Raw genomic sequence first — 15160 nt, 5'->3', positions numbered from 1 at the left:
GAATGGGATAATTTGTTCTTTCATACTTTAAATTATTACTAAGTTTAATAAAAAACTATGTATTATTATATTATTCATAAATATGTATGTTTTGTGATTAAAATTACTTCAAATATTATTAAAAAAAATTGAAAAAAAAATTGTTTAAACAAATTTGATGGTGTATATAACAATTAATTTATTTAAATAATGCATACTCGTACTGTACGCAAAAAGTACATACAAATTAAAAAAAGAAACGTCGAAATTCATAGGCGAGAACAAGAGATACAGTTAACATTTCCTTCCCCCTTCTCATCGATCTCCCAACTTTCGAGGCCGGCCGATTTTAAGGGTCACATTTTGAAGCTTTGTGGACGATTTGTTTGAAAGTATATATTTTTTATATTTGGTACATTAAAACTCTGAAGTATGTTATTTCCAATGTGACTGATTTGATTTCGTAATTGTTATAAAGAAAGCTGCTGTGAATTAAAAAATGGGGGGCGGCAACTTCGTCCCTAATTGTCCTAGGACAATTTCTTCTTTTTTAAAATTTGTATAAAAATTCAGTCTTTCTAAATGTGAAAAATAATTTTCCTACGGTTATTGGTTAAAAAGTTATTCTAATTGTTTATAAGCAAAAAATCGACATGTTCTTGCAAAATAATTTTGCCATACTTAGAATTATTTTTTGTCATTCTTGTTTAATTAAGTTATTAGTAGAAATCTTCTTCTTTCATAAACTATCCAAAGTATTACTGTAACTTTATCATTTTCTGACTTATAGTGTTACAAAAAAAATTAATTTGGGATAAACAAATTAAATAACTTTTAAACTATTTGACCAATTGTTATGAAATTTAGTGTGTAATTTAAGCACCAGAAGTCCCAGCATTCCGTGTAATAAGAAGATTCTAAGTTTATTTTTACATAAGTTATGAATATTTATAAAAACTCAAAATTTATGATTTATTTTGAAATTTTCTAAGCAACCAATAAGGATAGACATATTCAACGGAAGCCATATTGAAGTTTTTTATATGGTTTATGAGTTTCTTACTTTCAAATTTGTTTAAAATGCTTAGCCATTTGGCAATAAACGAAAAAAGCGAAAATTTAGCGTTTTTTGATCTTCAATTGTTTATAACTATGTATATCATCAAAATCGGCTGCAGGAAACATATAGGTCATTATTATAGATGTCCACACTACTCAAAAAATTTGGTTTCGGCCTGGAGGGGGTTGTGTCACCAACAGGCTATATTTTTCCTTATTTCTCTGAACTATTAACACTTCCCATGATACATAAAGACAAACAAATTTTATCAAGAAATCGTATTTTAATACTCTTTGGTGTTCAGTTCCATAAACTTATTATATAAATACCTGAAAACCACTTAAAAGGTGATCAGCAACCCCGTCGCGCACTACCATCGAATTCGAAAAACCATTTTAGCGGTACAGTTTCGTCAATATAGGCCTTATCTGTATTAATGAATTTATAATGAGTTTGGATTGTACGCAATTACCTAAATCAACATTAATAAATGAAAATTGACAAATTTTACCAGATAACATATTTAAATTTTACCTGAAACCGGGCCTTTTATACTATTATCGGTTAACCCAGGATGTTTATAGTGGTATTAATTAAACCCAACCATTTACTGTTGAACAAACCATAGATGAAGTTTTTGTAATCCTTGTAGGAGAATCAACGTGCACTGTTAGACCATACGATTCAAATATGTTGATCAAGGATATTTGTGTAGCACAAGCGGCAGCATAATCAACGTTAAAGTCCCCGCATAAAATTTTTCTACTTTTATGGGGTAGGTCATCTAACAAATTTAGGAGGTTCTGAAAAAATAGTCCCACGGAAGAGTCAGGTGATCTGTAAATGCAAATAATATAAAGATTGAGATTCTTATTGTAGACTAAGGAAAACTCAAAGAAGGCTTCACTTAACAGAAAGTCATCTCCACAAATACTGGGAAAGGTGATACCAGAAACCTGCAGGGCTATTAGTACTATCTAAGTGGCCTCGGGAATATTTTAAAATTATAAACACATAAGATATCTCGGCAAATGTTAAATTAAATTATGAGAACAGTATTGGAAAGAACGCGGCAGAACGCTTCTTTTAAGAGAAAAACGTTTAATTACGATGAGTCGTTACCGAGATTCAACCGGTCAAAGTTGACCAGCATGCACGGCGAAGATATAAACAATGGGATGTTAATTTTCGAAACATCACTTTTTTATTTCTACACACAAATTGCCATATTTTTAAAAGATTGATAACATATATTATAATAATAAAAGCGATCGTTATTACGAGTGAAAAATGTCAAAAATACCAAAATTCCATTCAAAAATTAGGTTGGACAAAATGGAATGTCAAAGTTCAAAATCGGTATACGTTAAAAAAATGCATTTTATCGGTTTCCCATGGAGCAGTTTTCTTCATTTTTTTTGTTCCCAAGTAGCTTGAGTAGAGCCATCTAACTAACGCATTTTTGAATGTCAAAGTTGATTTTGTTTTGTTATAATGAAGAAAATTGCTCAATGGGAAGCTAAGAAATGCATTTTTTTAACATATACCGATTTTGAACTTTGAGATTCCATTTTCTTCAACCTGACTTTGGATTGAAATTTTGGTATTTGTGGTATTTTTCACTCGTAGTGAGTGAAATTCATAGTTTTTTGTGGAGAAAGAGTACCAAAATAAAAAGATCATGTTTCGAAAATTATCATCCTGTTGTGTATATCTTCGCTGTACATGCTGATCAACCTTGACCGGTTGTATCTCAGGAACCACTCTTCGCAATTAAACGTTTTTTCTCTTAAAAGAATCGTTCTGCCGCGTTCTATCCAATACCGTTCTCACAATTTAATTTAATTTAATTTAATTTAACATTTGCCGAGACATTCTGTTGGTTTATAAGCCAAAAAAGTGTTTATAATTTTAAAATTTTCCTTAAGCCGCTTAGATAGTCCAATTTCAATTCCGTAAAGTAAATTAGATAGGTATAGTGCCTTTTTATACAAAAATCATCGTCATTCTTATGTATCTTAATTATTATGGTTATTACAGCGATCGTAAAATTTTATTAACAATTTAATTCTTGCTAAATTGTTAATTCAATTTCCATCGGATTCTGGAAATATAATCTATCTCAAAAGGGCTTTTATGTCACCAAGTTATTTGACTATTGATCAATAATAATTACTTTAAGACTAAAAATTAAACATTTTGTTGGAAAAACCCGCATTTTCCGAGGAAATTTTTTGTCGAAGTAAATCGGGAAAAACATGTCTCTATGCAGAATTTAATTACCTACGGTGGATTTTTATTAGGGTGTTTTGGTGTAAAGGTAAAATTTTTGGAATTATAGAGCAATAATTAAAAAAAAACATTATTTGGGGCCCCATTTTGTTTATAAAAAAAGTAGCCCACTATCTGCAGACTTTGCATAACTATATTATTAATATATAGGATCATAAGATTCGATTCCAGCAATAAAATTGCTGGTAAATAACTTTTTCTTGTATTTTGCTAATTAGCCCAGAGTATTTGTTCATTCGTTTATAACAAGCAAGTTACCGTATTAAACTTTGGGAAAACTTTTTACTGTAATATTATAGCATCATAATTACATCCTTTCGAATAAAAAAGATTCAGCCTGTGGCTGGCTTCAGAAAGAAATAAACAATGTGTGCTTCGAAGGTTAAATTTCAGACATTTATCAAGTCTATAAATATATCCCGAAACGCAACGGTATATTAATTTGTTTATGGATATTTTAAACTTATTTTTTTCCATACAAAATCAAGATGGAACTGCGAATTTTGAAACTACTTAAGCTTTCATCTCATATTTTTTTAAGTTCTCTTTTTTGAGAACGACTTCCGGCTGGAATTCGAAACGTTTAAACATTAGTTGGTTAAAAATGTATTTTTTCTTACAACCAATAACTGTGGTTTAACTCCATACAAACACAATATATCGATTAGGCATTCCGCAAGAAATTAGTTTTAGAACCTTTTTTCCAGAACATACTTCCTAGTGACATGTTCATCCTAATGTCGTTCATTAAATTAAAATAAAGCTGAGCTGTCATATCGCCACATTGATTGTTTATAAAATACAACGACTCCTTCATGGAATGGAATAAACCATGGTAATAAATTTTCAAAGACTATAAATGAATGCTTACATCTGATATTCACAAGAGACTCCTGTAATTTCAGGTTATTTATGTGTTCGTATCATATCATGTACTTAGTCCGACAAAAGTGACAAAGAAAAAACTGAAATGATGCCAAGGAAGAAATTAAAATATAAACCATAGGCGCACTTAATCAACTAAATAAACAGGTATGTAAATACAATTTAAAGGTTAAAATGTTTTTTTAAATAAATAAAATAAAATACTGGATCGCATTTAAAAATTTAAAAACTAACCATTATAGGTCTGGATCTCGCGTATGAAAAAAAAGTTGATTAATAGCAAGCTGAAAATTTGTTAATAGCTTAAGGGTGTCTAGTCGGTCAAACTTTAATATATGGGAACACTGGAACAGGGGAACTTTTAATTGTGGAACAGGTTAAAAATTTGGAACGGTCAGACCACGAAAACGGCACATGTATTTTGTCCGACAGAACAGACCCTAACTCTCCGAACAGAGATTAAACTCTCATGCAAAAGTCAGACTGCTATTTATCACCAAATGCGCGTTTTATTGAGTGGAACATGTAGAATATGTCAAATGACAGGAATTATGACAGGCGATAAATAGCAGTCTGATTTTTGCATGAGAGTTTAATCTCTGTTCGGAGAGTTTAAGTCTATTCTGCCGGACAAAATAAATGTGCCGTTTTCGTGGTCTGACCTTTCCAAATTTTTAACCTGTTCCACAATTAAAACTGCCCCTGTTCCAGTGTTCCCATATATCAAAGTTTATCCGACTAGACACCCTTAAGCTATTAACAAATTCTCAGCTTGCTATTATTCAACTTTTTTTTTCATATGCGGGATAAAGGTTTAACATACAGGGTGTTGTACTTAAAAAGCCAAATTGGCTAATGATATAAAAAAAATGGTAAATCTGGCAACGTTACAAACATCAAATTTCAAATCTTCATATTGTAAAATAGGTGTATCCCTGTTTTTGTATAATTCACACCATCTGTAGAATATCTTAACACTATTTTAGGTAATCCCAAAATCCTTTTAAAATACGAAATAATTAATTACGATATCGTTTATAGAATGTTAAATAACAAACAGATGATCAGTTGCTTGCGCGAATGTAAGGCACACACATTTTGATGACACGGTGACTTCTGCCAAGTAAGCAGTAAACATATTATTTTATTATACCTAAACCTAACATAGAAATGAAAGTAAAAATGTCTTCTTCTTCTTCTTCTTCTTCTTTTTCTTCTTCTTTTTGTATAAACATGACTGTCTGTTTTTTCAATGTGCCTCTAGTAAGTTGTTGTTCCATCGTTTTCGTGGTCTTCCCACTGATCGTCTTTCTATTGGGGAACCGTCTCTCGCTGTCCTGACTACCCTATTTGTTGCCATTCTGCTTATGTGGTCATTCCATTCTATTCTTCTGTTTCTTACCCAGTTATTAATGTTATCCACCTTGCATCTCCGTCGTAAATCTGTACTTCTAGCTCTGTCCCATAGAGTCTTACCATCGATTTTTCGAAGGGTTTTCATCTCCGCTGTTTCGAGCAATCTTTTTGTCCTCTCTGTGTCGGGTCGTGTTTCTCCCGCATATGTCATTATTGGTCTGATGACTGTTTTGTAAATTCTGCCTTTCATTTCTTTTCCAATATTTTTATTTCTCCATATTGTGTCATTCACGCAACCTGCGGCTCTGTTTGCTCTATTCGCTTGATCTTCCACTTCTGATTCGAGCCTTCCGTAGCTAGATAGTGTGATGCCTAGGCATTTAAACTCCATCACTTTTTCTATTATCTGACCTTCCAGCTCCAATTTACATCTTATTGGATCTGCTGTTATAACCATGCATTTTGTCTTTTTTGAGGAAATTAACATGTTAAATTTTCTGGTGATTATGTTGAGTTGGTGCAGCATACGTTGTAAATCATCTTCACTTTGAGAGATTAGTATTTCATCGTCCGCATAGCAGATTATTTTAAGTTGTTTTTCTCCTATTTGGTATCCTTTTTAGTTCTTACTTTTTTTATTATTTGGTCCATGATCAGGTTGAACAATAAAGGACTCAAGGAATCCCCCTGTCTTATCCCATTGCCGGCTTCAATTGGGTCAGTTAGTTCATCTTCCACTTTTACTTTTATTGTGTTTTTCTGGTAGATGTTTTCGATCGTTTTAATTATTTCTGGGGGTACCTCTCTCGAGTATAACACATAGATAACGTCCTTTAATGTGACCCTGTCAAATGCTTTCTTAAAGTAAAAATTATAGCGGTACGCTTTAATTACTATTTTTGCTAATTTTATTTTCTTAATTTTTAATAACTTTTCTCAAAACGAAATAATATGGGTCAGATAAATTCACATGTAAAATACAAACCAGATGCTAAGAAGGGCACGGTTTTACGAAACGAAATGTATCCTTAATCGTATGTTTTTGGTGTGTTCAGTTTAACAAACTGAATTCCCCATAAATTAATTACCTTATCAGACCTTATGTCAATAACTCACTTTGGACATGCATTCGAAAACGTTTCCTAAAACTGCAGAAATGTTTCAACTTTTAAACGCCAGATCTAAATAATTTATTGCCCTTCTGGTCAGATGGTAAAAACACAAAGAGATTAGCGTCTGTGGTTTCTTTCAGCCACTCAGTCGGTTACTACACCCCAGCAGGCATCGGTCACTTGCTGGGCCGAACAATAACAAACCCTCTTACGAGATGTATAAGCAAAACACTTTTTTTACCAAAAATAAATAAGTGTATTATTGACAATTGGTTGCGTTTTAATTAATATTATTTTATATAATTGTTTCCGTCAACACGCACTCACACACACCTACCGGAATAAAATATATACAAACATTTGTGTGAGACGCGAAAAGATTTGATGATTCACTAGATTTGGGATTGCCTGATATATGCCACCTAGCGTAATATATGTTGAATAACGTCATCAGCTGAGTACGATCCCATGTATTAATAACTGCATTTGATGTCGAATAGAGTACTGATGGTTCAATAAGTGTATTACTGCTAACCAATTCGATATAAGAGTAAATACAACACCACGTCCACCATATATCTATTAAAGAGGTAATTAGGCGTTTAAAGACTTTTGGTCCCCTCTGTATATACGGGTGACTATGTATATAATAATATGTAACACATACATAATTATACACTTTTCCAAATTATCGTTAATGACTATCATACTAATATACCAACACTTAATTACATTCACTCCATAAATAACATAAGTTTAAATGTTTAAATCAGTTGCATGTTGTATTACTTAAATTCCTTTCTCTATGATCAAAAATTACTAAAATTCAGATAACTCTCATCATACCTTAAACGATAGTAGTATGCAAAATTAAAATCCCTAACTGCTATTTTCTATCTGCTAACGACGAATACATATACCGAATTAATCATCATGTCGTGTGTACTAATCTGATCCTTTGTAAGTCACTGCCAACATGTCAGTGACCAACTCTATTATTCAATAGTCCGATTAATACTGACAGATCGATAATATGTGCAGTTTATTAATTACTTAACCATAGTTGGTATTATAATATAGAGAAATGATTTGTCTTTGCGGTGTCACAAACTAATCTACGAATATATTACATATTACAGAGAGGGGCTAAATTATAGAATAAATTCATTTTCTCTAAAATGGACGATATTTAAGATAAATCCCGAAACCTAGACGATTTTTATTTTTAAATTATGATTTTTTGACATATATATTATATTAGTGACATCATCTATCTAGGCATGATGACGTAATCGATGATATTCTTAAATGGGAATAGGGGTCGTGTGGTAGCTCATTTGAAAAATGTTGTTCAATTCTCTATTCAGCAATATAAACACAAACACCACTATTTATTCAGGGTGGTAAAAAAATATTTTTGAGTAAAATTAAATTTAATTGCCGTAAGAAGAAGAATACGAGTATATGTAATTTATTTAACTCAAATTACATTTTACTGCTGCCAGACAATAGGAAAAAAAATTTATTTTTTAAATAAACATTGATTTTCGCTTAAATTAAATGCCAAACAACCTCCCACATGCCTCTTGGCAGTTTTAACAAATAATTTAAAGGAAAAGCAACGATAATGTTGCATATAAACATTTTTTTTATTGTCTGACAGCAGTAAAATGTATTTTGAGTTAAATAAATTAGATACATTCTTCAATATTATCTTATGGCTAGGGGTCACAAAGTTTCCTGGCGCATTCACGAATCGAATGCAAAAATAATTATTACGATCCGTCTTGTCGTTTTTTTTTCGGAGGTAAGGCCGACTTTAGTGCTTTGTTGCCTTGCCTAATTATGAAGTTAAAATTAACGGAAACCCAATTAAAAATCTGAGATGTGCAGACGATACAGTAATGATATTCGAATTGTTTCAACACCTACGGGCGCTTGTTAATGTAATTGTGCAAGCCAGTGAAGAGTATGGTCTTCTACTAAACCAGACAGGTAATTGGTCCGTAATAAATGAAATATATAAATTAATAAAAAACTCTAACAAGAAGTAAAACCACTTCTATGTAAATTGGTATATTTATTAAAACTTAAATCCCAATGGATTGAATAAAATATGTCCAATTCAGAACGTTTTCAGACCTATCAGTCCATCATCAGTTAATCTACAATAAAATAAGTAATCCCACTATTAGAATTGAAAGATTGTTGAAATTTTTAAAAAGCTAAAAAAGTGTGGTTAGATTACTTACGTGCATACTTGCTAAATAGCCCCAGAACCAAACAATGGTTGAATTTAAAATTCAATTTACATTATTTAAAAATAATATTAAACAGGCTAAATGCCAATGTTAAAGGATATAGCCTATGGGAACATGATGAAACCCTACCAAAACCTCAATCAACCATCTTAGGCCAACTTTGACTATAAAGTGTCACAAGTGTGTAAGGAACTGTTTGAAGTGACATTGACTGTTTTATTGTAGATTCACTGATGATGGACCGATAGGTCTGAAAACGTTCTGAATTGGACATATTTTATTCAATCCATTGGGATTTTTTAAGTTTTAATAAATATACCAATTTACATAGAAGTGGTTTTACTTCTTGTTAGAGTTTTTTAACTATATGGTATATAGCCAACCTAGGGAACTTCCCTTTTAGTTTATATAAATTAATAACCAGCCGTTTACTCTTGGGGTACAATTTACCATAACTGGAGGTCGTATGAAACTTTTAAATCAAAAATAACCCCGATAATCGATAGAAAATTACATTGTAAGCAAAAAATATTCTATAGATTTTGTTCGAAAAATCAATACTTTTAAGCTTTTCTCCTTCTTCTTCTTCCTCTTCCTCGTTTTTTTCGGAGGTTCAGTGCTTTATTGCCTCGCCTAAATTATGAACATCTAAGGCTTTATTCCAAATATCCTTCGAGTATATGTTAAAAAGGATTGGCGAGGGGCAACAACCCTGACGAAATTTTACCTTTATTTTTAAAGTTATACTTGTTTACGCGCGATATGAGGGTAAATTTTTATATGTTAAAACTTACGATCCCGGCGCATGCGCATTATAACTTTGTTCTGATTGGATGTTCAAATGACATGTCAATAATTATCCAATATGGCAGCTGTAGCGCAGCTGTGGATTGGACGGTTGACGGTTTGGTTATGTATGGTTGTTGCGTGTTAAAATTTGTGGGAAGAGAAACAACAAAGGTTAGTTAATAGTTATACTGCCTTTTTAAATAGTTTTCATATTATATTTTTGAAGTTATAATTCAAAATGTTTTAATTTATGTATGTATCAGTCCAGAAAAGGTGTGGAAAGAATATATTAGTGTTTTTAAATATATTTTTCTAAAAACGTGTTAAAAATGCAATTTTTAGGACTCCATAGGAGCGTTAAAAATGCTACTTTAAGGCACTAGTGCTATAAAAATTTTAAGGCACTGCAGTTAAAAGTGAATTGTCAAATTGTGAAACGTCAAAATATTTATATTTCATTTATTATGAATATTAATAATGAATATTAATAATACAACTTGCGCAATTTGAAAAAGGTGGTTTAAAAGGTTTTTTATTATAATTTTGTGTCTTTGGATTTGTCTTCCTTGGGCGTAAAATAATAAAACATCTATTTTTATATTTCACTTGTCACCGTGATGTATAATTATGTATATCTGAAAGGTAAGTAGCATGCGGCTTGATGGCCTTGTTGGTAGAGCATTGGACCAGAGATAAAAAAATCGCGAGATTGCGGGTTCAAATCCCGGACGATTCATATTTTTTTCTTTTTTTTTTTTAATATTTGGCATTTTAAGTTTTGGTTCATTTTTGGTAATTATTGTTAATTTTTTGTATTGTAACTGTTAAGTAGGTATATTTATTTCGTTGAAATTATATTATTATACAAGTATAACTTCTTACGTGCGTACAAAGTACACACACATTCTTTTTTCTTTACATCTATTTGTACTGTGGCTCTTTGATCATAATAGTGATTGGAAATAATGTTCATCCCTCTTGTATCTAGGTTTTACGAGTAACAGTTATATAAGATGACATGGGGAACTTAAGTAGAGACTTGTATAGGCACAAGCAACTTACTTTCACTGTATTATCTCAAAGGAAAAGAGACTCATGTCGCAATCTAAATCAAGTTAAGTTAAGTGCCTTAGGGTATTTATCAGTATTCTACAAAGTATTTGCTCTGTGTCAATACGTATAAATAAACTAAGAGAACTATACTTTTTCCAAAATTGACGTCGTACTAGCAGTACTTCTAATTTAGATGTTTATTATTAATTTTTAGAAATTTCTAGAGATTCATAACACCTGGCAATAAAACGGTTTTTTTCTCGAATAAAATTAAGTGATTTTTCATATTTTTACCCGAATCTGCGTATTTTTAAATTATCTTTCTTATTTTAAATTATTGTATATCACAATATTTTTATTATATATTTGTAAGTACATAACTTACGGTGAAACAGTAGCGATCAACAGGTAGCGAAAACGCGTTCCAAGATTGCGGCTGTAATTTTGAATATTTTTTCGAGATATTTGGCACACTTATTCGTAATATAATAAACAATGGCGGTACAGAGCCTAATTTGAAAAATATATTAATATGTGGAAATTACTCTCTAATTAAATACAATATTAAAAAAACGAGCCTGTACCGCCATTAAGAAGAACAAAAAAATACACTTTCTTCAAATAAACTTTTTTATCCGATGCTTAGATTTTGTGTCATTTTGGAACTACTAATGAAATAAAAAATTTTAGTAGTTCCAAAATGACACAAAATCTAGGCATCGGATAAAAAAGTTTATTTGAAGAAAGTGTATTTTTTTGTACTTCTTAATGGCCGTACAGGCTCGTTTTTTTTAATATTGTATTTAATTACAGAGTAATTTCCACATACTAATATATTTTTCAAATTGGGCTCTGTACCGCCATTGTTTATTATATTACGAATACGTGTGCCAAATATCTCGAAAAAATATTCAAAATTACAGCCGCAATCTTGGAACGCGTTTTTGCTACCTGTTGATCGCTACTGTTTCCTCTTAAATACAATTATTTTTCACTTTGTTAAAATTGTCTGCTTTAGAAATTTATTTAATTTATTTAAAATCTAGATTTTAAACACCTCAACTGCAATTAATTGCCATTTTTGTTATAAACATTCACTTTTTTAACAACAATACAAGTCACAAATTAACTTCATTACAATATTTATGGCGCAAAATATTGTTTTATTATTATTGCTTCTCTAGTAAAAAATACACTAAAATAATAAGATACAAATTAATAACTACATTTAGTCAGATAATGGTCGTTTTTTTTCGTAAAGACATACACTGACCCGCAAAAATAACTGGACACTAAGTTTATTTTAAGTGAAATTAAACGTATTAGAAAAACTACTATTTCAATAAATTATTTTTATTGTATGTTCAATAACAAACCATAAAATAAAATCAATCCAAAGTAATGATTAATGTAACAACAAATAGTTTTTTTTGCAGCCAGAAAGCAGTTTATTAACGAAAAGTCTTAGATTTAAAATATTGTTTATTATATTTTTATTTCAATTATTCTAATTGTTTAAAAAGTAGTAAACTTTGTATCTGGGGCTTTTCGTTGTTTTCCTCGTAATATGAGAGATGTCGCTGATTTGCGTCTCAAAAGGTGGGTTCATTGCATCGCGATGTTTTGCCTTAAAAGAGGCAGAATGTTTATATTCCCTTCAGAGTTGTGACTGCATAATCTTCACTGATGATGTATAAGGATGCTGAAATAGTTGCTATATGGAGATGGTAGTCCAACTCTGAATCGAATATAAACAAAACCTGCCTTGAACCCTTTTTTATCTTTTTCATTTTACTCAGTTTTTGAGTATTTAGAAACTGTCTTTCGGTCCTTTTCCTAGACGAAGAGAAGGTAAATGCGTGGCCTAAGTGTCCTCTATTTGCTTTCTCCTATTTTCGTCGTCTCTACGTGATTATATATTGTAAAATCCGGAGATATGGGATGCAGCCAGAAAGCAGTTTATTAACGAAAAGCCTTAGATTTAAAATATTGTTTATTATATTTTTATTTCAATTATTCTAATTGTTTAAAAAGTAGTAAACTTTGTATCTGGGGCTTTTCGTTGTTTTCCTCGTAATACGAGAGATGTCGCTGATTTGCGTCTCAAAAGGTGGGTTCATTGCATCGCGATGTTTTGCCTTAAAAGAGGCAGAATGTTTATATTCCCTTCAGAGTTGTGACTGCATAATCTTCACTGATGATGCATAAGGATGCTGAAATAGTTGCTATATGGAGATGGTAGTCCAACTCTGAATCGAATATAAACAAAACCTGCCTTGAACCCTTTTTTATAGTTTTTTTAATTCCGTAGTAGATATTTTTCAAATCAAAATCATAAAATATGAATAGTAAAATCGAGTAATCTATTTGGCATAGACTGGATCAAAGCTGCAATCTCGTTTTGCGGTATTTGTTCCCAATAATTTATTAGCGCTTGTTCTAACGCTGCCACAGTTTCAAACTCGCCATAGATTTGCTTAACTACCTTCTCAAGTTGTCTGTCAAATTTCCCAAAATTTTCTATCAGGTTAAAGTCTGGACTTCTAGGAGGCAATGGTAATAACTGAATACCAACATCTGTAAAGTCTTACATTGCTAATAGCGATAATCTAAAATAGTCTGGGCTGATTATCGGAGAATTGGCCATTTTTGGGAAAAGTTATTTACCAGCAATTTAACTGCTGGAATCGAATTATAAGATCCTATATATTAATAATATAGGTATGCAAAGTCCTCAGATAGTGTGCTACTTTTTTTATAAACAAAATAGCGCTCGAAAATCGTGTTTTTTTCAATTATTGCTCTAGAACTCCGAAGATTTTAACTTTACAACAAAAACACTCAAATAAAAATTCACCGTGATTAAATTCTGCATAGAGAAGTGTTTTTCCCGATCTGCTCAGACGAAAACTTTCCTCGGAAAATGCGGGTTTTCCCAACAAAATCTTTAGTTTTCAAATAAAGTTTTAGATAAGTAATTATTTACCAATAATTACATAATTTGGTGACTTAAAAGCATTCTTGGTTTAGATTATAGTTCCAGAAGCTGGTGAAAATTAGATGAATATTTAAGCAACAATTCAATTGTTAATTAATAATTTACGGTCGCAATAATAACCAAAATAATTATTATACACTGATCAAACTTTGAAATCTTATAAAGATGAGATGCCTATTTAACATTTTGTCGACAAAATTTAAATTTTGTATTTTTTTGCATAATCTTTAAATGTTAAAAAAAAAGTTATAAAAAAATTAACGTTTCTCAGAAAGTTTTTATTATATTATAATTTTAAAAAATACTTAAAATGCGCATTTCAAATATCTTGAAAATGAATGCTTTAAAACTTTTTTGCAACCATTTGCAAAAAAGTTATGAAACAGCAAAGTAAACATACGATTACTACGGTGTTAATAATTTTTTTTTAATTCGTTCAAAGCGTAGAAGTGAGTTTAAAGTACAAGCTAATTATTTATAAAACAATATCGATTATCAGCTTAATGGTTATATTTTAATTAGAGATTATAAATATATTTTTTTGTAATTTACACGCGCGAAAGTAGAATAATACAGTACCGTAGCTACCCACGCACATACACAACTCGCGCGAGTTTAAGCGTGTCAGTCGCTTCGAGTGAACATTTTATCTCCGGTTCTGTATCAAGCCTAATTTCGCGCTAAAAATTACAAAAAAAAGTATTTTTAATCTTTGATTAAAATATAACCATTGCACTAATTTTTGACATTCATTGTGAGTAATTAGATTGTACCATAGACTCACTTTTAAGCTTTGAAACAATTAAAACAAATTATAAACAATGGAGATATCATATATTTATTTTGCTGTTTCCTAACTTTTTTGTAAATGGTTGGAAAATTTTTTTAAAGCATTCATTTTCAAGACCTATGAAATACGCATTTTAAGTATTTTTTAAAATTAGAATATAATAAACAATTTCTAAGAAATGTTAATTTGTTTATAACAATTTTTTTTAAACATTTAAAGATTATGCAAAAAAATTAAAAATTTATATTTTGTCGACAAAATATTAAATAGGCATCACACCTTTATAATCTTTCTAAGTTTGATCAATGTCTCGTGATTATTTTGGTTATTATTGCGACTGTAAATTGTTAATTAACAATTGAATTGTTGCTAAAATATTCGTTTCATTTTAACCGGCTTCTGAATTTATACTCTATACCAAGAAATCTTTCATTTCACCAAGCTATATAATTATTGATAAATAATAACTGGCCCAAAAAATTTATTTGAAAATTCGAGATTTTGTTGGGAAAACCCACATTTTCCGAGGAAAATTTTCGTCGGAGCAAATCGGGAAAAACATGCCTCTATGTAGAATTAAATTGG

This window comes from Diabrotica virgifera, chromosome 4 (assembly GCF_917563875.1).
Source record: "Diabrotica virgifera virgifera chromosome 4, PGI_DIABVI_V3a".
In the NCBI taxonomy this organism is placed as follows: Eukaryota; Metazoa; Arthropoda; class Insecta; order Coleoptera; family Chrysomelidae; genus Diabrotica; species Diabrotica virgifera.
Note: the sequence above shows the minus strand (reverse complement) of the source record.